General features: G+C 42.9%; 1 protein-coding gene across 7 annotated transcripts in view; it reads left to right on the top strand.

Annotated features, from left to right (window-relative positions):
* The window catches only part of NCALD (neurocalcin delta), a 300236-nt gene that overhangs the window by 63997 nt on the left and 213584 nt on the right, over nucleotides 1-22655 (top strand). For 5 of the 7 annotated variants that reach the window (XM_059672040.1, XM_059672031.1, XM_059672036.1 and 2 more), the window contains exon 2: nucleotides 16983-17034. The gene's annotated coding sequence lies outside the window, so the exon portion shown is untranslated. Of the gene's footprint in view, nucleotides 1-16982; nucleotides 17035-22655 lie in introns of those variants that run through there. The other 2 variants (XM_059672039.1, XM_059672037.1) reach the window with 2 other exon arrangements.

Consider the following 22655-nt stretch of genomic DNA (forward strand, 5'->3'; position numbering starts at 1 on the left):
TGCGGGCACTGGGTGGGAAACATTTCTTTCCCAGAGCAGAGACTGTTCTTTGAGAGAATGTAATCATTGCCTCTGTCCCGCTGACCCCCGGGCAATTGCTTTCTTTCCGCTGTGTAGGCAGTCGGTGTAGGTAGGTGCTGTGTAGGTAGGTGCTCCTTTAAATTCTATCTAAATTCTGTCACATTTCGCTTGCCCTTTTCCTGGGGGCAAGTTAAATGTCAAGATCGATTCCGTCAGGGAATTAGGAATTACCGTGGAGGAGCTCCAGGGCAGGAGGACAAAGGTGTCACGGGACATAAGGCCCTGTAATAGGCAGCACTACCCTCACCAGGCTGGGCGTTTTGTGAAGTTAAATATCTGTGCTCTGCCTAGTCATCCCTCCCCTCCCCTAACCCCCGACCGCACTCAGATGACTTGGGGATGGAGGCAGGGAATAAAGAGACTTTATTTGGACACAGGCTGAGTTCTTTGAAACGTCAGGTGTTGAAATGATTTTAAAAATCTTTTATTGATGTAAGTTGTTTTAATTTGCAAAGTGCTATCAGTTAGGCCAGGAGCCTTTGCTCTTTTGTTTTCATGAAGATTTAAAAACAACAGCCGCAGGTCACGGCCCACAAGGAGGTAAATGGCTGTGAAGCACTCAGTTGGTCCCTATAGTTAGGTTAAAAATTGGGTCCTCTCAGGTTCTAGAACAGCCATGGGGCCCGCTGGCCGGATCAGGCCCGTTTGGCTGTTCTATCCCGGGGAGCCGAAAGAGCGGAGGGTTCTCTTGCTCTCCCCTCCGCTCCTTCACCAGCAGCAGTGTTAACATGTATTAGTTCACACAAACACTCCATCCATGCTTTTGTTCCGGCCCTCCGGTCCAGTTTAAGAACCCATTGTGGCCCTCGAGTCAAAAAGTTTGCCCACCCCTGTTCTAGAATCTAGGCTGAGGGCTGTGGCCTGTCAGGAATATGATGGTGCTGAGAGCATTCATTCGTGTATATGTATGCTTAAATTAGAACTGTAATACATGTCAATTGTAAAATAAAATTGGAAAAACAGAAAAAAAAAGTAAAGAAAAAATTCCTTGAGCAAATTCCTTAACTTCTATGTCTTAGTTTTCTCTATAAAAAATGGGTACAATAGGGAGACATCTGTAATAGTATCAACAATAAAAAATATATTAAAAAATAGCAAGATGTAAAAAATGGGTACAATAAATTGCATTTACTTCATAGGAATAAAGTTAAGATTAAGTGAGTTACTATATTTATAAGATGCTTAGAATATACTAGTAATTTTTTTTTCAATTTTTTGTTATTACAAATTATGAAACCCTTTTACACACTTTCTTTGTGTGCCTATTTTTTTCATCATTTCTTTAGGCTACATTCCAGGAAATAATGTTTCTGAACCAAATATATAAATGTCTTTAAGATTTCTATTATTCATTGACAAGCTAATCTTTTGGAAGGTTGTGCCAATGTCCACTTCCACCTGCAGCACCGACAGCATCTGTTTCCTCACATCCTCCGTTGCTGAGACAGAAGCGCTAGGCTGTTTTCATTTGATTCCTTTGATTACACGGCAGACGGTTATTTTGTCATATGTTTGTGTGCAGATGACATTTATTATTTATAAATTGTTGCTTCCAGGCCTTTGCTTACGTTTACATTTCTCTCCTTAAGTGACAGGAAGTGCTGCTTTTATATCAAAAACACATTGCCCTGGCCGGTGTGGCTCAGTTGGTTGAGCATTGCCCCAAGCACCGAGAGGTTTCCATTTCGATTCCTGGTCAGGGCACTTGCCCACGTTTTGGGCTAGATCGCTGGTAGGGGACATGCAGGTGGCAGCCCATTATGTTACTCTCTCATCAATGTATCTCCTCTCTCTCCCTCTCCCTTCCTCTCTCTAAAAAAAAAAAAAAAAATCAATAGAAACATCATTAAAAGCAAAGCAAAACAAAAAATACATTGAGTGCATTTAATAACGATGAAGAAGAAGATGAAGAGGACAGTTGCCCAAGGCACATCTCACATACCACAGAGACAGCAGCCCGGTAGAGTCGAGTCCTCATGCATGGCTGGTCTAGCCTCCGATCTTCCATCAGAGAGGTTTTGTCATAGCTTCTGTGTCCTGCAAATTCTTTATTATTTTTTTTGGTTATGTTTCTATAGCAACAGTATAAATAGCTTCATGCAATTATTTGGGGAAGGGGTTGCCATGAAAGCTGCTAGGAACACTGCTAGAAATGCTGCAAGAGCAAGCCCATATCCTGCCTCTGTATCTTCAGGAATCATTGCAAATTGATAAGCTTTTCTGAATGAAATTTCATTAGTGAAATTTGTGGTAAATATTGTGACTTTGCATCGTGGTAAATATTGTGACTACCTGGGAGAGAATCTTTTGGTTTATTAAAGAGCTAAGTAAGTAGTTACCTAATGAGAAACTGTCAGTCATCTTGCGAACATGTGGTAGAATATTTATTTTTAAAGGCCTGGATGTGCAACCGTCTCAGGAGCAAGTGCTGGTGCACTGTTTTAATTAGTTCCTGGGTTCTGCTGGCTTCCCCTGGGGTATAGAGGCCTCTGGCTACTTGCTATATTGTTGCTGAATATTGAATATCAAAAAGCAGATCTTCTCTACCCAGTGGTGTGGCTCAGTGGTTGAGCATTGACCTATGAACCAGGTCAGGGTTCAATTCCTGGTCAGGGCACATGCCCAGGTTTTGGGCTCGATCCCCAGTAGGGGGTGTGCAGGAGGCAGCCAATCAGTGATTCTCTCTGGTCATTGATGTTTCTGTCTCTCCCTCTCCCTTCCTCTCTGAAATCAATAAAAAAATATTTTTTAAAAAGCAGATCTTCTCATGGCACAAAACATGTGAACTTTGGAAGCTGAAGGGAATGTGTTCTGTTCTGGAAATAGACCAAGATCAATGGGTAGAAGTTCAACATTTTAGATAAAGGTAAGGAAGAAGTTCTTTTTTTTTTCTTCACAAGAAGTGTCCACCAAATCAATGGCTCAACTTGTTGACGTAGTCATTGTGATTCTTCCAGCAGAGATCAGGTGATCAAAAACTGAACATAAAATTAAAAGGTGGCACTCCAGCACAGGTAAGACCTGTACTAGATTACTTCTAAGATATTCTTTTCAACTCTGAGATTCTACAGTTATGTAAATTTTAAAAAAATCATGTGCTTACTTATCTAAAGTAGTCAAATTCATACAAACAGAAAGTTGGATGATAGTTACCAGGGCCTGGGAGGAAGAGAAAAAAGGAATTGTTGTTGTTTAGTGGTTATCGAATTTTGGATTTGCAAGGTGAAAAAGTTCGGTAGATCTGTTTAACAACAATGTGAATCTGTTTAACACTACCATACTGTATACTTTACAAATGGGTAAGATGGTAAATGTCCTTTTGCATTTTTTACCGAAAACAAAACAAAAACAACCATGTGTACAATGAGTTTTGCCCTAGGCCAGGCACATTAGTGTAAGACAGTCCCTGCTTTTGGTTGGTTCACAGTCCACTTCTGCTATTTGAACCAAGGTGCCTGAGCATGAGCCCACGGCCCACCTCAGCCAGCCATGATGTCACTGCCACTGCCACTGCCACTGCCACTGCCACTGCCACTGCAGGCACTGCCAGAATCCTAAAGAATGAAAATGATCTCCATTCTTCTTGTCTTTCCATCTCCTGTTAGTGCCACAATGGATAGAACCCAATAGGAAGCCAACTGGTGAGTTAGCCTGATAAATGTGCTGTGCCGTCAGAGGCAGCTACATAGAAGAGTGAATATGCAATTGAATGAGAGCAGGCATCCATACACAGCTCTCTGCCCACAAATAAACTTGATAAAACAACAGAAGCATTTGAATGCAGCTAACCCCGTCACAAAGGAAGGCATTTTCACCATTTTCCTGATGAGGGAGATACAAAGCTCCATCAGTCTAAGGGGTTAACACCCAAAATGTATAAAGAACTTATAAAACTCAACACCAAAGAAACAAGAATTAAAAAATGGTCAAAGGACCTGAATAGACACTTCTCCAAAGAGGAGTGGTTGATAGACATATGAAAAGATGCTCAAAGTCATTAATCATCAGAGAAATTAAAATTAAAATCACAATGAGATGTCACCTCACAGTGGTCAGAATGGCTACCATCAGTAAATCAACAAACAGCAAGTACTGGTGAGGATGTGGAGAAAGGGGAAGCTTAGTACACTGTTGGTGGGAGTGCAGACTGGTGTAGCCACTGTGGAAAGCAATATAGAGTTACCTCAAAAAATTAAAAATGGAACTGGCTTATGACCCAGTGATTCCACTTCTGGGGATATATCTGAAGAAACCCAAAACATTTCAAAAGAATATGTGCACCCCTCTATGGCAGGGTTATTTTCAATATTCATCTAGTGCCCATCAGTAGATGAACGGATAAAAAAAGCTGTGGTACATTTACACAATGGAATACTACTTGGCAATAAAAAAAGAAGGAAATATTATATTTTGTGACAATATGATTGGACCTAGAAAGTATTATGCTAAGTGAAATAAGCCAGTCAGAGAAAGACAAGTACCATATGATTTCACTTATATGTGGAATCTAATGAACAAAATAAACTAACAAACAAAATAGAAACAGACTCATAGACACAGAGAACAAGCTGTCTGAGGGGCGGGAGTGGGGTGCTGGGTGAGAAGGGTGAAGGGATTATGCAGAAAAACCCCACAAAACTCATAGCCACAGGAAAAAAATGACAACAAAGTTCTATCAGTCAATGCATCCATATTTGGATGATATAAGTTTCTTTTATAGGTTAGTCATAATCTTTTTTCTTTTATAACCCAAATAACAAAATTGTAAAGTTAGTTATCACTTGAAATATAGGGGAAAGAAAAAGAGAGAAAATAATTTCTATACACATATATGTGCATAAAAACACAAAGGTGTTAGTTTATCTAACTGATCACAGGGCCATAATCTCTCTCTTCCTCGCCCCTCCCCCCAGCTACTTAGCTATAGCTATAGATATAAGTATAGATATAGTACCTACATATATAGATCTTTATCTGAAGTTTTAAATTTTGCTTCTTCCCTTATCCACTTCCATGTTTCTTTTTCCTTTAACTAGCCCTTTGGTTTGTAAGGATTCTTTTTTATGACTGACACAAATCATTCTTGAAGCATCTGTTCTTAGTCACACCGCCTTTATTGGTCTGGTAAAGTCTTTGGTTACCTTTACAACTTTACATGGATGTAGTTGGAACCTCAGGCAATCCTCTGGATCACAGACATCCTCCTTCATGCCTCCATTGTTCAGCAGCGATCTTATTTCATCTTCATAATTGGGGCCTGCCACTTTAGAATGTAAAGTAAAACTTCTCTTTGCCCATATTGGTTCAATGGCACAAGGAGTCTAATTAAATGACCAAAGATTAGTCTCGAATTTTAGTCCAGTGGAACCATTCTTGTGCCCACAATGAAAATGTTTTCTCTTGGGAACTAATAACTCTAAACCAGCAGAACTCCAAATCTCAGGGACATGAAGCAAGATTTTTGTGATTAGGTTGCTAGGTATAATAATAAGAGCAGACCCTCCAAATTTAACCACTGGTTCCCAGTCCTGTGTAGCCTCGTTATGGAAGAAATAGCCCCCCAAAGGATTGTTGGTTCAAAGCATATATTGCATCTTGTACTATTGTGCCAGAAACTTTCAAGGTATTATAGTCCAGTTGGTGACTCTCTTCAGTAGGTGATTGCACCATTCTGTCACTTCAGGGGCTTCTGGATGATGGAGTATGTGGCAAGACCAGAGAATTTCATGGTCATAAGACAGTCACTACACTTCTATTGTTGAGAAATTATTGCCTTGGTCAGAAGAAATGTTGTTATTGATACTCTGATGATAAGTAAGGCATTGCGTAAGTATGTGGATGGTGGTGCTTGCAAATCCACATCCAGAATGTATTCCAGTGAGGACACATTGCCCCCTCCATGTCGAAGGGAACCAATGTAATCAACCCCCATCAGGTAGCCAGCTGGCCCACTGAGGCTCATTGTTGGCTCCTGCTGATGGGAGGTTGAGCACTAAGTAGTGCAGCCAGACTTGCTTGGGTGAGTCTATCTCTGGAGGTAAAGTTAATAGAAGATTTTATCAGGCCAATACAAGAGGATATTCACTCATACATAGAACTTCACTGATTTTGCTGATCGCATACAAATGATACATTTTACTGCATTCCTCTGTCTTCTGTAGTTCCTACAATATGGCAGCTGGATTCAGAGGTGCCACCAGACTCAGTCCTTTGGCAACACTATAGGAGTGTCTTCCATCAGGAAGCACATATTTGAAATGTTAAGCATTGGTGCTTAGTGCTTAGATTCATTTATTTATTGGAGTCGTTAAAATGGTAATATTTTAGTTGAGACTATTTTTTTTTCATTTATTAGGTGGAATATTTTTATTGCTTCCCCTCATTTACTTTTTAGTCACCCAGTGGTACGGTTCATATAGGAGATAAAGATTCCTCTCCTTTATTTACCAGGTTTCAAAATAATGAACTGGTTCCCTTTCATCCTCCAAAGGTGTAGATATAGGCAGGACCTTCTGGATTCAAGCAAATTTGATGGGTTCCATTTAATTGCAATTATCTCTTTGAAAGCTCAAAGCCCAGCGGAAACCTCTGAAAGTTGGCTCCTGTTTATTTTTCCTGGATGTCCTTTGCCGGTGTGAAAACCCATGGATTGAAAACCCAAGGATGACCTTTCTAGATCAGCCTTGTCTCCTATTCATTTATGGCCTTAACTGACCAGCGGTTATATTTTGAAGAGCAGGGCACACCCTCTACACAAAGGGAGTATGTGATCTCTGTTTACAAATATTCCTGGCTTTGTATTGAGAGACCAGAGAGCGCTGGCTTCCTGTTGGGCCATTCTCCTCTGGAAATGAGATTGCTTCGCCAGTGTTTTGCCCACCTTTTCCGGAAAGATTTGATGCTAATAGTTTTCTCTAGAATGACATTCTTCTATAAGGCATGTGCTCTTGTCTAGTCAAATATGTGGGATAAAACTGAAAACGGTTGAAATATTTTCTCTTAAACCCCCCCCCTCACCCCCACCATTGAAATTCTCTATGTAATCCATTAAAAGTCTGTAAATTAACTTGTGGGGAAAATAGAATTAATCTTATTAAATGTGACATTGCCCCAGGCTCTTTTGTGGGGGATAGAAGGACTTGAATTAACATGGGCTATGCCTTCAAAATGTAATTTCCCATCAAAGGAAACTTACTCCATCCCTCCCCTCTGGCTAACCTGCTTTTCCTTTACCTCAAATGCTGTGTTTTCTGTTTTTATCTTCTTGAGCTTGGATAATTCTGAACATTTAATTCTCTCATTTCTGTTTCTGTGACAGTCACTCTCTAGCAATACGGCTCCTGTAAAAATGGTCATGATGAGAAATTGACAGAAGAAGTAATACTCGACCCAGCACATAAAACAGAACCACCCACTAGAGAGAATAAAGAGAGGTTTGAGACGCTTGTGACATCAATGTCTGTAACAGTTTTCTTTTGGTTTATATCATCCGTGTCTATAAAAGTTATGTCTGATTCTCTGGCCTGCCTTTAGTCTGGTATTCAAAGCCCTCCACAGTCTTATTACCATCCTTCCCTGAGCCCTCAGTGACTCTCTATCACCTGGCGGACTGAGTATGCACTTCTCACTGTGATTCCAATGTACCTGCCCAGTTCTTCTCCTCGTCTTTCCTAATGGGCACCCCTTCACATCATTACAACAGACTAGAGGCCCAGTGCATGAAAATTCATGCACTCAGGCGGGGGGGCGGGGAGGGGGGTTGGTTCCTTAGCCCGACCTGTGCCCTCTCGTAGTCTGGGACCCCTTGGGGGATGTCCACCTGCCGGCCTAGGCCTGCTTCCTAGGCCTAAGCCATTAGTCAGACATCCTAAGTGCTCCCGCCACCGCCGCTGCATTGGCCAGCCATAAGCCGGCTTCTGGCTGAGTGGTGCTCTCCCTGTGGAAGTGCACAGACCACAAGGGGGCAGCTCCTGCATTGAACATCTGTCCCCTGGTGGTCAGTGCGCATCATAGCGACCGGTCGTTCCACCGTTAGGGTCAATTTGCCTATTTCCCTTTTATTATATAGGATAGATTGCTTCCATTTCCCTGGCATATGCCATGCTTCCCTACTTTGGCTTTTGCTCTCACAATGCCTTCTATTTGGAGCAACCTTTCCTTCCACATCTCCCTGTAGAAATCCTGCTATTTTATGGTGACGATCTCAAGGCTGCTATTATTTTCAGAGCAATTTAAAATCCCCTCTCCTCCATGAATTTCTTTCTGATTTCCTCCAAAGGAATCACTTTGTCCCTCCTTTGAACTCCCAAGCAATTTGTTGATGGTTAATGATTGCCTGTGGCTATTGTTTCGTTACATGGTTAATGATTACTGTTGCTATCATTTGTGTATTTGTCTAATACACCCACTCATGGGGGATAAGTAGGATGGCCAGATAGCCAGGTGTTCCTGGGATAGTCTTAGTTGACTGCTTGTCCCAGCACCCTGTCTAGTTGGCACCCCTTTTTACTCTGAAGTATCTTAATGTGAACAATAAATTAAGGGGTCACCCTTTGAATATGCGGCTGGAGGATCAGGGCTGTGTCATACTGATGGTGGGCAAAGAAGTTCGCAGGGAGGAGCTGCCTGGTGCTGGGCAGGGACCCTGGCTGAGGCCATGGGGGATGCTGAAGAGATTTGTTTAGGTTCCTCCCAGAGCTAGTCCTCCTGAGGGCCATCCTGAAGCTATGACTTTCCCCTTAGAAAGCTGGTTCCCTGAGGATTTAATACACACACCCTCCCAGCGCAAAGGGCCGTGAGCATTGTTTCCACACCCCTGGGTCAGGCCAGTTAAAGCTTCAAAGGAAGATGCCAGGGCATTGTGTGGACTATTTAGTACACAAGTGAAAGGGACTCTATTTATTATTTATTGTTCATCCCTCTTTATTTTGAAAATTAACCCACAGAAAAGTTGTCAGAAGAATACATAGTCCCTTCACTTTGTTACATGTGCTTTCTCTCTCATGTTCACGCTACATACAGGGTGGGGCAAAAGGAGGTGTACAAGGGGAACAGTTTACTCTTGTAATAGTGTTTATTAATTATTGTATTATTTCCCATCTGAACAACTGTAAACCTAATTCTGCCCCACCCTGTCTATGCACAAGGGATTAAGTTTGTGTTTCGGTAAGATTTGTGGATAAATGTTCACATTTTTTCCCCAAACCACTTGAATATAAGTTGAGGACATCATAATACTGCATCCCTAAATATTCTAAGAATAGCAACAGTCTTCTACACAAACACAATATCATCATTACATCCAAGACAATGAACAATAATTCCACAAAGTCATCTAATACACAGTTCATAGTCAGATGTCCTCAGACAGGCTTTGTGAGCCAGAGTCCGTTCCATCCAGCATGTCTCTTTCATCTCTTGTAAACTTGCACAGTCACTCTGCATGTTTTGGGTATGTGTGTCTATGTACAGGTGTGTCTGTATGTGCAACACATAGTATTAAAATGCAGCGTTTGAAATTCTTCCCCATCTCCCTATCAAGGAATTTTGCCTGTATCCACTCAGCTCCCTCCTCCTCCCCCTTCCTCTACAGCAGTGGTTCTCAACCTTCCTAATACATACGCTGCGACCCTTTAATACAGTTCCTCATGTTGTGGTGACCCCCAACCATAAAATTATTTTCGTTGCTACTTCATAACTGTAATTTTGCTACTGTTATGAATCGTAATGTAAATATATGATGTATTTTCATTGTTACAAATTGAACATAATTAAAGCATCGTGATTAATCACAAAAACAATATGTAATTATATATGTGTTTTTCGATGGTCTTAGGCGACCCCTGTGAAAGGGTCGTTCAACCCCCAAAGGGGTCGCGACCCACGGGTTGAGAACCACTGCTCTAAAGTAAGTCCTATCTTTGCCAGGTCTGCTCCCTGCTTTTTATAATGCAGTGATGAAAATTCTGGAGGTGGGTTAAGGGGCTGGTGTAGAGGAGAAGTGAGAGGAGAGGTGTGTGCTCTGGGAGTTGATCATGGAGCTTTAAAAAGCCCAAGGTCTCCCGCTGGCCCACCCCTCAAGGAGGGCTCCCATGTGGGGCTCACTGAGGAGTGGAAGGAGCTTTGAGGACATACTGCTCTGCGTTATGCATCATTTTCTCTTTGTTATTATTACTTTTTTAGCCTCACCCAAGGGATCTGGTTATTGATGGGAGGAGAAGAGGAGGACTGTTAAATGGTGTTCAGGTTCCTGGCTTGTGTGCTGAGTGGAAAGGGCGAGCAAGAGGAGGGGGCAGTTTGGGGAAGAGGTTTATACCTGATCAGGGCCAAGTGCTCGAGGGAGAGCTAGCCTGATGTTACCTAAGTGACTGACTACTTGATGACGTTCCCCTGAATATGTTTGATAGGTTGACTTGGTGTTTACTGAGAGAGCTGGAAGCATTCAAACTACTTATGAAGGAGTACATGCATTTTACCACGGCAGCTTGCTGCATTCTCAACTACTCACGACAGGCTGCTTTTTTGTGTTTGAGAGATGTTTGATTTGGTCACAGCTCTGAAAATACGTTGTTTCTGATATGTTTAGATGGTGGGTTTTCAAAAACAGTTCAATATTACACCTAGGCTTGCTGCGTTCTCTTTTTTTCCATTCAGTTTCCCCTTAGATATACAAGCTAACACCTGGCACTCTGCTTTGGACGGAGTCTGGGTCAGACTTAGCGCTCCACAGGTCCTCCAGTTGTAGTATTTTCAGCTAGAGCTGAGTCGGAAGCAGACTGAAGTGGCCAGGTCAGGGGTGCACTGTGCAGAGTTACGGAGGGGCCATTAGAATTCCTCGTACAGTGGGACGCTCTGAGGTGTGGGGAATAGCCCATGTGTATGGTGTCACCGCGATGGGGCTGCAGCTGTGACACATCGAGGTGCCAGCGTGACAGGATCCGCAGAGCACTTCTTTTCTGTTATTCGCCAGACCACAGCCCTGCTGGCTCATAACAGCCACTCTTCCTTCTTTGCTTCATTTTTCAATGGCAAATCCTTTCCCAACTTGAAAGTTGTATATATAAATTTTATTTTTTAGTGATTTTAGAGAGTAAGGAAGGGAGAGAGATAGAAACATTGATGAGAGAGAAACATTGATCAGCTGCCTCCTGCATGCTCCCTACCAGGAATCGAGCCCACAACCCAGGCATGTATCCTGACCAGGAACTGAACTGGTGACCTCTTGGTTCAACCACTGAGCCACACCAGCTGGGCAAAAGTCATATATTTTTAGAATAGGAAGGGGCCTTGACAGTTATCTTAATCCTACTCCTGGCGTGTTTGCTGACGAGGGAAGCGAGGAGCAGAGAGGTTGAGAGGTTGGGTTGCCCTGAACCTTGGGCCCAGGTGGGCTCCCCTTCAGAATGGGCAGGAGGGGAGCCTCCTTCCTCCTTCTAGTTAGTTCTTTGCCAGAAGTTAGGGAGTCTTCCTCCACTTTCTAAAGCCTTTTGGAAAGAACCTATCTCCTTTGAAAGAAGAACAGACATATTTTACCTGGAAAACTTGGTTTTTCCCAGACAGGTTTTGGTGCTAACCCAGGTGGCCCCCGGCTGTCCTGAGAGAGCTTTCACAGCCCAGGGTGACAGCTGTCTAATGGCCGGGGCCGCCCCGCTGGACGTGTGTGTGACAGTCACAGCAAAGCCCGTGTGCCCTGGAGCGTGGCGTCGCCTCTCATTCAGGGAAGGGCAGATGCTGGACCTGGGCAGCTCGTGGCCTGGGTCTTTAGGGCCGGTGATCCTAGGATCTCCCTGAGAAGCAACCACGTGTCAAAGTGAAACTTTCAACTTGATTCTGGAAATTGAAAATCTCACACGTCCGTCCTGGGTCTGCGCTTCCCTGTGACTCCTGAGCCCCCGGGGGCCTCGCTGCCCCTGGAGGCCGGGCGTGGCGTGTGGTGGATGAGGCGGCACTGGGAGCGCGGCCCAGCCCAGGGAAGCCATGGGAGCTTTGAAAGTGACATGTGGGAAGAGGAAAAGGACTCGGGGGCTCAGCAGCGGCTCAGGCACCACACGTCTGCTCAGTCCCAGCCTGCTCTCCACACTCTCCCCAACACAAATCCCCTTGCAGGTCTGGTGTGGGTGGCGGGGGGGACGAAGCATTGCTCTGGCTTGTCCCCTTGTCTGTGCTCCGAGGCTCTGAGCGCTGGTTGAAAAGCCCTGTCTCTGCCCCTGCTGCACCTCTTCTGTGAGGCGGAGCCTCCTTCTGGAAGGACAGGATCTCAGGGGAGAAGACGAGGAGGAGAAACATCAGTTACTGGCTCAGAACCGAATCGCACCCCACTTGTAAGAGCTCAGTGAGAGAAAACCAGGGGCTGTTGAGTGAGATATCCTGTCTGAGCTGTTTCTGAGAGCAGCAAGCACATGTCACTGTTGGAGCTAAGCTCAGGGAAGAATGAGAAACTGTGTCCTGGTGGATTTTCTGCAAATCTTTGGTGTAAACAGATTTTTTTCCCCTTGCTGTAGCCAAGCTCAATTTTGTACCAAAATGGTCATGGAATATTGGAGCTCGATGGCGCTCAGGAGTGACCTGTGCTGGGTGTTCGCTGTCCTTCCAGATCCGTTCTCTCCCCTTCTCTGCACTGTTCTGGGTCCTGGGAGGCTAGTTTCCATGGACCAACCACACCCATGGGCTTATCTGCCCTCTGGCTTCTGTTTGGATTTGGCCAGTGGGAGGCATCCATTTCACCATCGGTTGGTGGTTTCCTTAAGCTGGTCCATGCTTTGTAACAATCCCCTTATCAAAGCTCCCATTTGAGTGTCTCATCTCTTTCCTACTGAGACCTTGAACTGATACGTCATCTAGTTCAATATGACCACTTTATAGATGAGGAAACTGAGGCCCAGAGAGGCCACTGGCTTTTCCAATGGCGTCCCTCTCCTCCTCCTTTTCCCAGCCACAGCTGAGTCGCACAGAGGAGACCCTGTGACCCCGAACACTTGTCCGGGGAGGAGGAAACCTCTGGCACTACAGTCCGCTCTGGTCTAGCGTGATGGCATGTTTCTAAAAGACATACATTTATTTGAAAAGTTGTTCCTTAAGGATGGTGTTTTATGTGGGATGTACATACCATGGAACATTTTTCAGCCTGAAATGAAGGTAACCCTGACACATGCAACAGCGTGGGTGAGCCCTGCGGTTGTTATGCTAGGTGGATGAGCCAGTCCTGCGTGGTTCCACGTACACGAGGCGTCTGAAGTAGTCAGGCTCCTAGAAGCAGAGACTGGTCGCCAGGGCTGGGAGGAGGGAGTGAGGGGAGTGCTACTCAATGGCTGTGAAGTGTCAGTTCTGCAGGATGACGTCAGCCCTAGAGACCTGCTGTCCAACACGGGGACAGCAGTTAACAGCACTGCTACGCCGCAAAAATGGGTGAAGAAGCAGGGTTGTGTTACTTTTTAACCACACGAAAGAAGCAAGACGTCTTTGAATAGGTCAGAAGAGTAGTTAGGCGTCTCCTCTGGGAGGACTGCTCACGGGGCATGGCTGGGCCAGCGGAAGTCAGGAAATGCCCCCTTCCTCCAGGGTGGAAGCACCTGTGCCTGGGCTTAGCTGCAGGAGTGCGAGCTGATGGCCCCCATCTTCTCTCAGCCCAGCGCCTGTGCGCTCATCTCCCCACTCCAACATGTGAGGAGCCAGAATTTCTGTTCATGCCTCTGACCAGGTGTAAGTGAATGAGTGTGTGTGTGTGTGTGTGTGTGTGTGTGTGTGAGAGAGAGAGAGAGAGAGAGAGAGAGAGAGAGAGAGAGAGAGAGAGAATGAGACTATTTCATGACCATTTCCTTAAAGCTTTGTTAGGGCAGTGACTATATCAGTGATGGTGAACCTATGACACGCGTGTCAGAGGTGACACGCGAACTCATTTTTTTGGTTGATTTTTCTTTGTTAAATGGCATTTAAATATATAAAATAAATATCAAAAATATAAGTCTTTGTTTTACTATGATTGCAAATATCAAAAAATTTCTATATGTGACACGGCACCAGAGTTAAGTTAGGGTTTTTTATTTTTTATTTTATTTATTTATTTATTTATTTTTAAAGCTAACTCTTTTTTTTTAAATACATTTTTATTGATTTTTTTACAGAGAGGAAGGGAGAGAGATAGAGAGTTAGAAACATTGATGAGAGAGAAACATCGATCAGCTGCCCCCTGCACATCTCCCACCGGGGATGTGCCCGCAACCAAGGTACATGCCCTTGACCAGAATCGAACCTGGGACCCTTCAGTCCACAGGCCGACGCTCTATCCACTGAGCCAAACCGGTTTTGGCAAGTTAGGGTTTTTTAAAATGCTGACACGCTGAGCTCAAAAGGTTCACCATCACTGGACTATATGGTAAATTAAATCAGCAAAGGTTATTGGTAGAGGATAATGATCTAATGTGTTATGCTTCTTCATTGGGATATTTTCATTTTCAAAGAATATCTCTAAAGATACATGGCTTTATTTCCAGAAGAATGGTTCTTTAGTGGGAGTTTTTCAGACACTGTGACAAGCCACTTGAAGAGACATTTTTGGACAATGGTTGCTGTGATGTCTTTCATATGATGCTTTTAAAGAAACTGCCTGTTGCACACAAATAGGTTCTGCTTTGCTAAGTAAAGAGAAGTATATTAGTACTGTCTTAACTGGGTTACTTCTCTGGGCAATTGTTAGGAATACAACTGAGAACAGAAACAGTAAAGAATCATAATGTAGAGAGTAGATGTCATAAAGCCCCTGCACTTTTCTCACAGGTGAAATCCTCAGGTGCAATTACTGACTTATTTTAGACGTAGCTCGTACAATTCTAATTGTCTGGTTTCTCACTCCCTATATTAGTTATTTATTGTTGCAAAACAATACTATCACTAAGTTAGCACTTAAACCACACACATCTTTATCATGCAGTTTCTGTGGCATAAGAGTCTGGGCATGGCTTAGCTGAGTCTTCTGTTTAAGGTCTTATGAGGCTGCAGTGAAGGGGTGGGCCAGGGATGCAGTCTTATGTGAGACCTCGAATGGGCAAAGGTCAGCTTCTAAGTTCATTCAAGGTCGTGCCTCATTCGGTCCCTTGTGGTTATAGGAGTGAGGGCTTCAGTTTCATTCTGGTTGTGGCGTAGAATCGACCCTCAGCTGCCACGGGTTGCCCACAAGTTCTTGGTCATGTGGAGCTCCCACCGAGACTCACTTCCTGGCTCCAGTGATGGGAGGGTGGAGTGAACCAGAGCCTGTGAGGAGAGACTGGGCCCTGTGGCTCCAGGGAGATAGCTGAAGGGACAGCACCAGGATCCCCACAGACACTACCTCTCCTGGGTTGAGCACTCCGTTTTTCTCACATTTTAATACTCTGATACCAAATGTGTGGTACAACCAAAAGCATTTTTTATTGTAATTGGTCAGATTTCATTGTGCTGTAGTTGCATTGCTTACACATGTTTGAACTTGAACTTGGTAGTTCATACATGGAACTTGGTCGCAAGACAACTGAGACCCCTTATGGTTTCAGTCAGAGATCCATTTGATGACGATCTGAGGAAGGAATGTGAGTCCTAAGTTTTGACTGAAATCTTCCGTTGACACCTAGTAAGATTTTCTTGCCAACATCAAGCCTTGTGGAAAGGTGTCAGAAGCTTAGAAGAAAATCCCAAGTATAATACTTGAGCACTCTTTTAAGTAATGTAGCATCACTAAAGTTCTTGGTGGCATAGTGGGTAATATTGTGTAGAAAAACACAGTTGTTGAATCTTGTGTCAAAAGTGATTTAGGAAAGTGGGTTCGGAATGTGATACGTAAACCAAATTAAACTGAAGTACCTAATTAATTTATTGCATTTTTTTTCTTTTTAATGCACACACTAAAATCCATGTCTAAATAATCCTACCAGAGCTCTTTCAGTGCATATAAAATAAATGTTCTAACCTTAGTGTTGTATGACAGTTTAATTTGCAGCCATTTTTTTTCTTTCTGAGTGTCATATAAAATAGCATTGTCTCTTACAATAGGTGAATCTGATCACCAGTGAAATCTGATAGTGAAGTAGGAAGCCTATTAAATTATTAGTATGAATTAAAAGATGAGTTGGAAAGCTTAGGACTGAAGAATGAGTTTGCTAATTATTTTACTCAATAAATATTTATTAGGCATCTACTGTGAGACCAATGCTGGGCTAGGCATGAGGCTATAGCTGTGAACAAAACAGACATGATCCCTGGGCTTACAGGGAAGACAAGCTATATTGATGTATGATGTGACAGAAGAAGTTGTGTTGGCATCTTTGGAAGTGTAAATAGGGGAGCTTACGGTGGTCAAGGGAGCAGACAGCCTCACTGAGGGAGTTACTTTTAGGAGGAAAGTGGAAGGATAAGTAGGAGTTGGTCGGAGGGAGGTGAGTGGGGAAGGGGGAGGGTAGTCCTGGCAGGAGGAGCAGTGTGTATGAAAGCTGGGAGGTGGCAGGGAGTGATGAGCTGAAGGAAGTCCAGTGTAGCTGGAGCTCACACAGTGGTGCAGAGATGAGAGACAAGGCTGGAGAAGTTGGTGGGCATCAGATGGTCAAGGGCCTTAAAAGTCATGGCAAGGCTTGGCCTTTCTCCCAAGGGTAAGGGGAAGTTGCGGAAAGGGTTTTGGGAGGGGTGTGGCGTGCCATGCTCATCTTTTAGCATTATCACTCTGGCCACTGTGCTGTAGAGCAGGGGCAGACAGAGGGAGCATGGCAGTAATCCTTCCTAATTGATCAGAGGGATGGAAGCTGGGATGGGCAGAAGATATCAAGTGATCCAAAGGAACCCTGGAGCAAGTTAATAGTCCTCGTCTCTGATTGCTTCCCGCGATATTATATTCTTAGTTTCTGATCACCTAAGACAATAACTGCCTTTATTTTTGACAGAGTGACTTCTTCTGACTGGAGCCTTCAAGTGCTTTGAGAGATCTTCTACCAGGTAAATACAGAAAATGTTTTCCTCAGATTTATAAACACTGCTTTTCTCCCAAGACTTGCTATGACCTCACCCATCATTTTATTTAATCCTTGCAATAGCCCTGGGAGTTAATGCACTATTTTATTTTCATCTTATACATGAGGAAATTGAGACACAGAGAGGTTAGGCAATTTGATCAATATGCACAGAGATGTTCCTCACAGCATAAATTATAATAGCCAAACACAACAAAGAGGAGAGAATATAAATATCCATTGGTGGGCGAATTATATCAAATCAATTATGGTACATCATTTGATGAAGGTGCTTTAATAATAATCTATTACTCTATATAAGATTAAGATGTTTCTCTTCTATTTCTAGTTTTTAAAAATAAATCAGCTCACTTGATGTTAATTTTATTGAATGCTTTCTAATCTACTGATATGATCAAATAACTTTTATCCGTTATCTGTTCATGCTAATTTGCATTAATTGATTTTCTAATGTTAAGCTACCTTGCATTGCTGACATAAAATCATGATGGATTATCTTTTCTAAACTCAGCTAGACTTAGTTTGCTAAGTTTTAGTCCTGAGGTTGGATAAAATGTTTCTCTTTGGTATTCTCCTTGTCAGGAACAGTTTTCAAAATATTGGAATTACTTGCTACTTAAATGTACAGTTAATGAGAGGAAAACAGTTTGGGCCTGGTGTTTTCTTTGAAGGAAGACTTTTTTTTTTTTTACCAACTGATTTAATTTGTGATTTGTTTAGGTTTTCTATCTATTCTTGAGTCAGCTTGGTGAGTTTTATTTTTGGTGGTACACACATATTTCTGATGGATATGCATGTAGGGTGGAATTTTTTTTGGGTTATGGGATAGGTATATGTTCAGCTTCAGCAGATACTCTCAAACACTTTTTCAAAAAAGTTTTATTCACTTAAAATTTACATGCCAACCGGGAGTGTATAAGGGTTCTGATTTCTCATGTCCTTTCCAATATAAGACATTTTTCTGCTTTTGTTTGCTTGATTTTTCCTTTAAGCTCTAGTGGTGGGTGTGCAGTAGTATCATATTGTAGTTTTAACTAGTACTTCCTGTAGATTAATAAAGTTGGGTATTTTTTCACATGTTAATTGATCATTTGGGTATCTTATTTTGTGAAAAGCCCTTTTAAGCCGTAAAAAAATGAAGTGTTTATTCAAGTCTTTTGGAAAAAAATTGAGTTCCCTTGTTGAAATGTCTTTCTCAATGAATTATAGATATTTTAAAATAATATGTATTTTGAATTTGAGGCCTTGGTAGGGATTCCTTTGCACTTGAATCTTTGAGAAGTAATGTTTTATAGAAGCAGTGTTTCTTTTTCTTCTTTTTTAGTTAACTGTGCTTTTAATAATGAGATTAGAATCTTTCAAAGTCAAAATATTGTGAAGGTAACCCTACTTTAAGAATAAATTAGGATATAGTGCACAAAATTAAGGCATTTAAATGCATTTTTAGTTAAATTATTGAATTGAATTCAACAGTTATCATTGATGTGCATATTTAAAGCTTCTTGTTTTCAAATTCTTCTTTGACCTTTGCATTCCTAGGACTCAAAAACCTCAACTCTTTCTCATAGCAGTAATTTTTCGGTTGCTTCTTCTTATAAGGAATTTCTTAGACCCGTGAAGCCTGCCTCCCAGGGGCAGTTTTGTCTTCCTCTCCACCTTGTTTTCAGCTCAAGCAGCAGGCTCCTCACCGAGGCTTCTATGGATGCTTCAGATCCTGGCCCAAAGGGTTCTGATGAGTGCCCAGTCCTCTGCAAAGGTTCTTGCCAGGAAACCCTCCACTTTTGAATCTTACCAACTTTGAGAATTCTAGTTTTCTCCATTTTTCTCTCAACTTTCAATAAAGATTAATTTCATGTTTATCCCAATTCATACCCTTTCCTCTTTCCTTTGATACCATAAAGAAAATGCCAGGCATGATGGCTGGATTACAGAGCCTGCTTTCTTCTTGTCTTTCCTTTTGCTTTTGTGCCCAAGTGTTTTGAATCTCACCCAACCACCCCCATTAGTGAGAGACATAAAAAGCAGAGTTCTGGCAATATCATTAAATTGTTCTAACATACCTTGTTCAACGTGGGACCTTCATGCTTATGTCCTGAGCAGGTAGACAGAGAAGGGCACAAGGTCATGTCTCCCACCCGAGTCAGTCCAGGTAAAGAGTTATCCTGGTTGCCTGGCGCCAGTGACTCCTGCCTTAATTTTAATGGTCACTGTTAGCTGCAAAGGAGGCTCGGAAATGTGTCTTTGAGTTGAGCCTATTGCTGCTGCAAAAGAGATCAGGGCTGGGTTTGCTCTGGATGGAGCACTAAATGCAGACATCAGACAGATAGGGAGCTAAATATCAGCTTTATTCCCAGTGACCCTGAATGAGAGAATGAGCTCAAATTATGGACAGGATCAGCTATAATCAGGTCTTCTGTTATACTTATTGCTGAAATCTTCTTTCATGGAAAAGAAAAAGACATGCTACTGAGGCCAGAAATAGAGAAAAGGGAGGGTTCCTAGACCTACCTCCATGCATTTCCCTTTACTTAGTCTAAACAATTCATGAAGTTACTCCCTTGAGGAATGAAGGGCTGTAGGGGCAGGTAGAAGTCACCTTCCAATAGTTTAAAGAGATAAACAGTTTTGTTTTATGTGCCAGGAAGGAATGCTGGGATGGAGAGACTGTCCACTAGTAATTCTAGAAGGTCTTCTGTCAAACTAGCATATTAGTTCTTTACTATATAAGATTATTCCATATTGTGACGATTGTGTTATTTTGCTTCTTCGTATATTTTCTCCAACTCCTGCTGTTAATGACCTTGGAGTAGATATGGTAATCTGATCTGGGAACTGAGACAAGGGAGAATTCACCTGTTGAAATTGTGAAGCCCTCCAACTTAATGGAGATGAACTGCTTATAGATTTTAAAGAGTGCGTAGATTGTTCCAGGTGGAGAAGAAGGGTGAGTTGGGTGAATAAACAAACAGCATGGGCTGCAGTCCGACATCCAGCTGCTTGTTGCAGGATTCTTCACGGGGTCTCCCTGAATTTCTGCGTGCGCACACACACACAGACACACACACACACACACACACACACACCTGCAGCTCTCCTTACCGGAGGGGCTGGTGCCATTGGCCTGCAGTGGGCTCTGGCTTCTCTGCTCAGCTTGTTATCCTTGACTCCTGCTGTCACGGTGATTTGGAACCCGGTGACAACCATCCCTGCTCCCTACACAGGCTCAGCTCCGGACTGTGAGTTGACAGCTAATTGTTGCTGCTGATTGCTTTGCTGACAGTGCTTTGTGCTATTTTGGTTTTCTCGAGTGTTCCTTAATTAGAGGAAATGACACCGTGTGCTGTCCAATCAGCCTCTTGTCAGACATTATTACATTTGTAGGAGAATCAGGCGGCATTTGGGTTTGTTCCTGGGACGCTGGTGTGAGGATCACAGCCTGAGCTGTGGCCCCCCTCAGCGCTGAGACAGGTGTGCCACTGGTGTGAGGAAGGGCATTCTCCACCCCCAGGTCCCTGGTCAGGCAGCAAGGCCCCCTGAAAGTTCACACCTCACAGGGGCGTTGCCCTGCTCTCTTCTCTCTGAAGCAAGGTGTTTCAGGATTCCTTTGGTATTTGTCTTTCTGGCTCACACAGAGAGAGCCTTGCATTTTCCCTTGGGAAAAATACAACTATGACTTGAGGCTGGCTCCGATTTGGTGATGTTTTAGGGGTGGTATAGTAAGTGAGATCTTACTACATTGCTTGAATTAACAGGAGGAACAAACTTAAGTTACAAAATATTCTGAATTATAAAATAACTTTGAAGAGCTTTACAACTCTGGAGGCCACAGAATCACTTTTACCAGCTATTTTTTAAAACATATTTTATTGATTTTTTTACAGAGAGGAAGGGAGAGGGATAGAGAGTTAGAAACATCAATGATGAGAGAGAAACATTGATCAGCTGCCTCCTGCACACCCCCTACTGGGGATGTGCCCACAACCAAGGTACATGCCCTTGACCAGAATCGAACCTGGGACCCTTCAGTCCGCAGGCTGACGCTCTATCCACTGAGCCAAACCAGTTAGGGCTTTTACCAGCTATTTTTAAGGGGCATTTCTTTCCAAGGCTACTTTTTGAAATGCTTTGCTTAGAATGGCTGTGATTATTTGCACATAAACAATGTGTGGAATTTTCAAAGATCAGTTTATTTGTGGAATGAGTCTATCTTTTCTAATTTCTTGTTTTTGGTATGAATTCATTGCTAACGGGATTTATTGAGCCTGCTAGGGTGCCTCAGGCTTCACAAAGCTAAGTCCTTGCCGTTGAGGAACTTACATTGGAATTGGGAGATCAGCATTCTCCAGTGGTCCTTTCCTCAGGCCTCCTTAAAGTCATCTATGTGCTTTCATGGCTTTTCTCCAGGTGTGTGCAGTGTTGGAGCAGAGAACACAGAATACAGGATTATCTAGGGTTGGAAAGACAAGAGGACAAAGATATCGAGGGCTTTTTGGAGAGACCGTAAGTGTCTCAGAAGGAAGGGAGGCCAAGGTGCGTGCATGTGTGTGTGTGTGTGTGTGTGTGTGTGAGTTTGAATCTTGAAGATGGAGAAAATGCTTATAGGACATGGTGGGTAGGTGGAGGCCAAAGACTGGAGATCTCCATGAAGTCATTGAAGAAACAGAGAGGGAGTAAGAGGCGAGAGATACAGATTGACTTTTCCTGTTGGGTCTGTCTTGTCTCTTCAGTGAAAATGTAAAAAAGGACCCGGCACGACATTTCCTTTGTGTTTCTTTCAGCTCCTGGTTCAGATGCTCATAGCACGTGCTCCCTAAATATTTCCTGAAGAAAGTCAGCTCACCTGTGGGCTTGGTGAAGATCATTTGGGGTCAATGACAATTTTTTTTCATGTATGTAGAAATAATTGAGGCATTCATTGGTTCATGCTATAATCTAGTGGTCTTGTGAACACACAAACACACACACACACACACACACACACACACACACACACACACACTATGATGAAAAGGAAGTCCCCACCATTTGACATTTGTTCTTTACTTTCAGGTGAAGGGAAAGTATTATCTCAGAGAGACAGTCTGGGGAGACAGCTTGGGGAGTCTTCAGAATCCCACATTCTGGATGTGGTTTAAAGCCAAAAATAATGTTCCTTCCCATAGACCAATAGTTCTCCTTTCACTCTTCATGATTTTTCAGGCTAAGTGCATTTAAAGGCCCAAATGAGTAACTTATTCTTTCTGATCCTACTACTGCTCTTCTGCTCAACATTCAACTTTTTCTCATGTTTATATTTAGCTTTAAAAAAATCACTAAAGGCTTCCACAGTTGAAGTCACAGCAGAAACGAGAGAATAAAAATTTTAATTTTGGCGTGAAAGCTAAAACTTTACGATATCATTTCTATATATTCTTGTATATTTTGTAATTAGCTTGCTGCTGCCTGGGCACCACCGTGGTGAGTTCTTTGCAGTGGTGTCTTACATTCTCCTGGTTACCCAAGTGCTGGCCCAGGCAGGGCTGGGACACAGTAGAGGCTTATAGGTATATGTGCACCTGATGTGAATATGTCATACATACCAGCAGT

This window comes from Myotis daubentonii, chromosome 17 (genome assembly GCF_963259705.1).
Source record: "Myotis daubentonii chromosome 17, mMyoDau2.1, whole genome shotgun sequence".
Lineage (NCBI taxonomy): Eukaryota > Metazoa > Chordata > Mammalia > Chiroptera > Vespertilionidae > Myotis > Myotis daubentonii.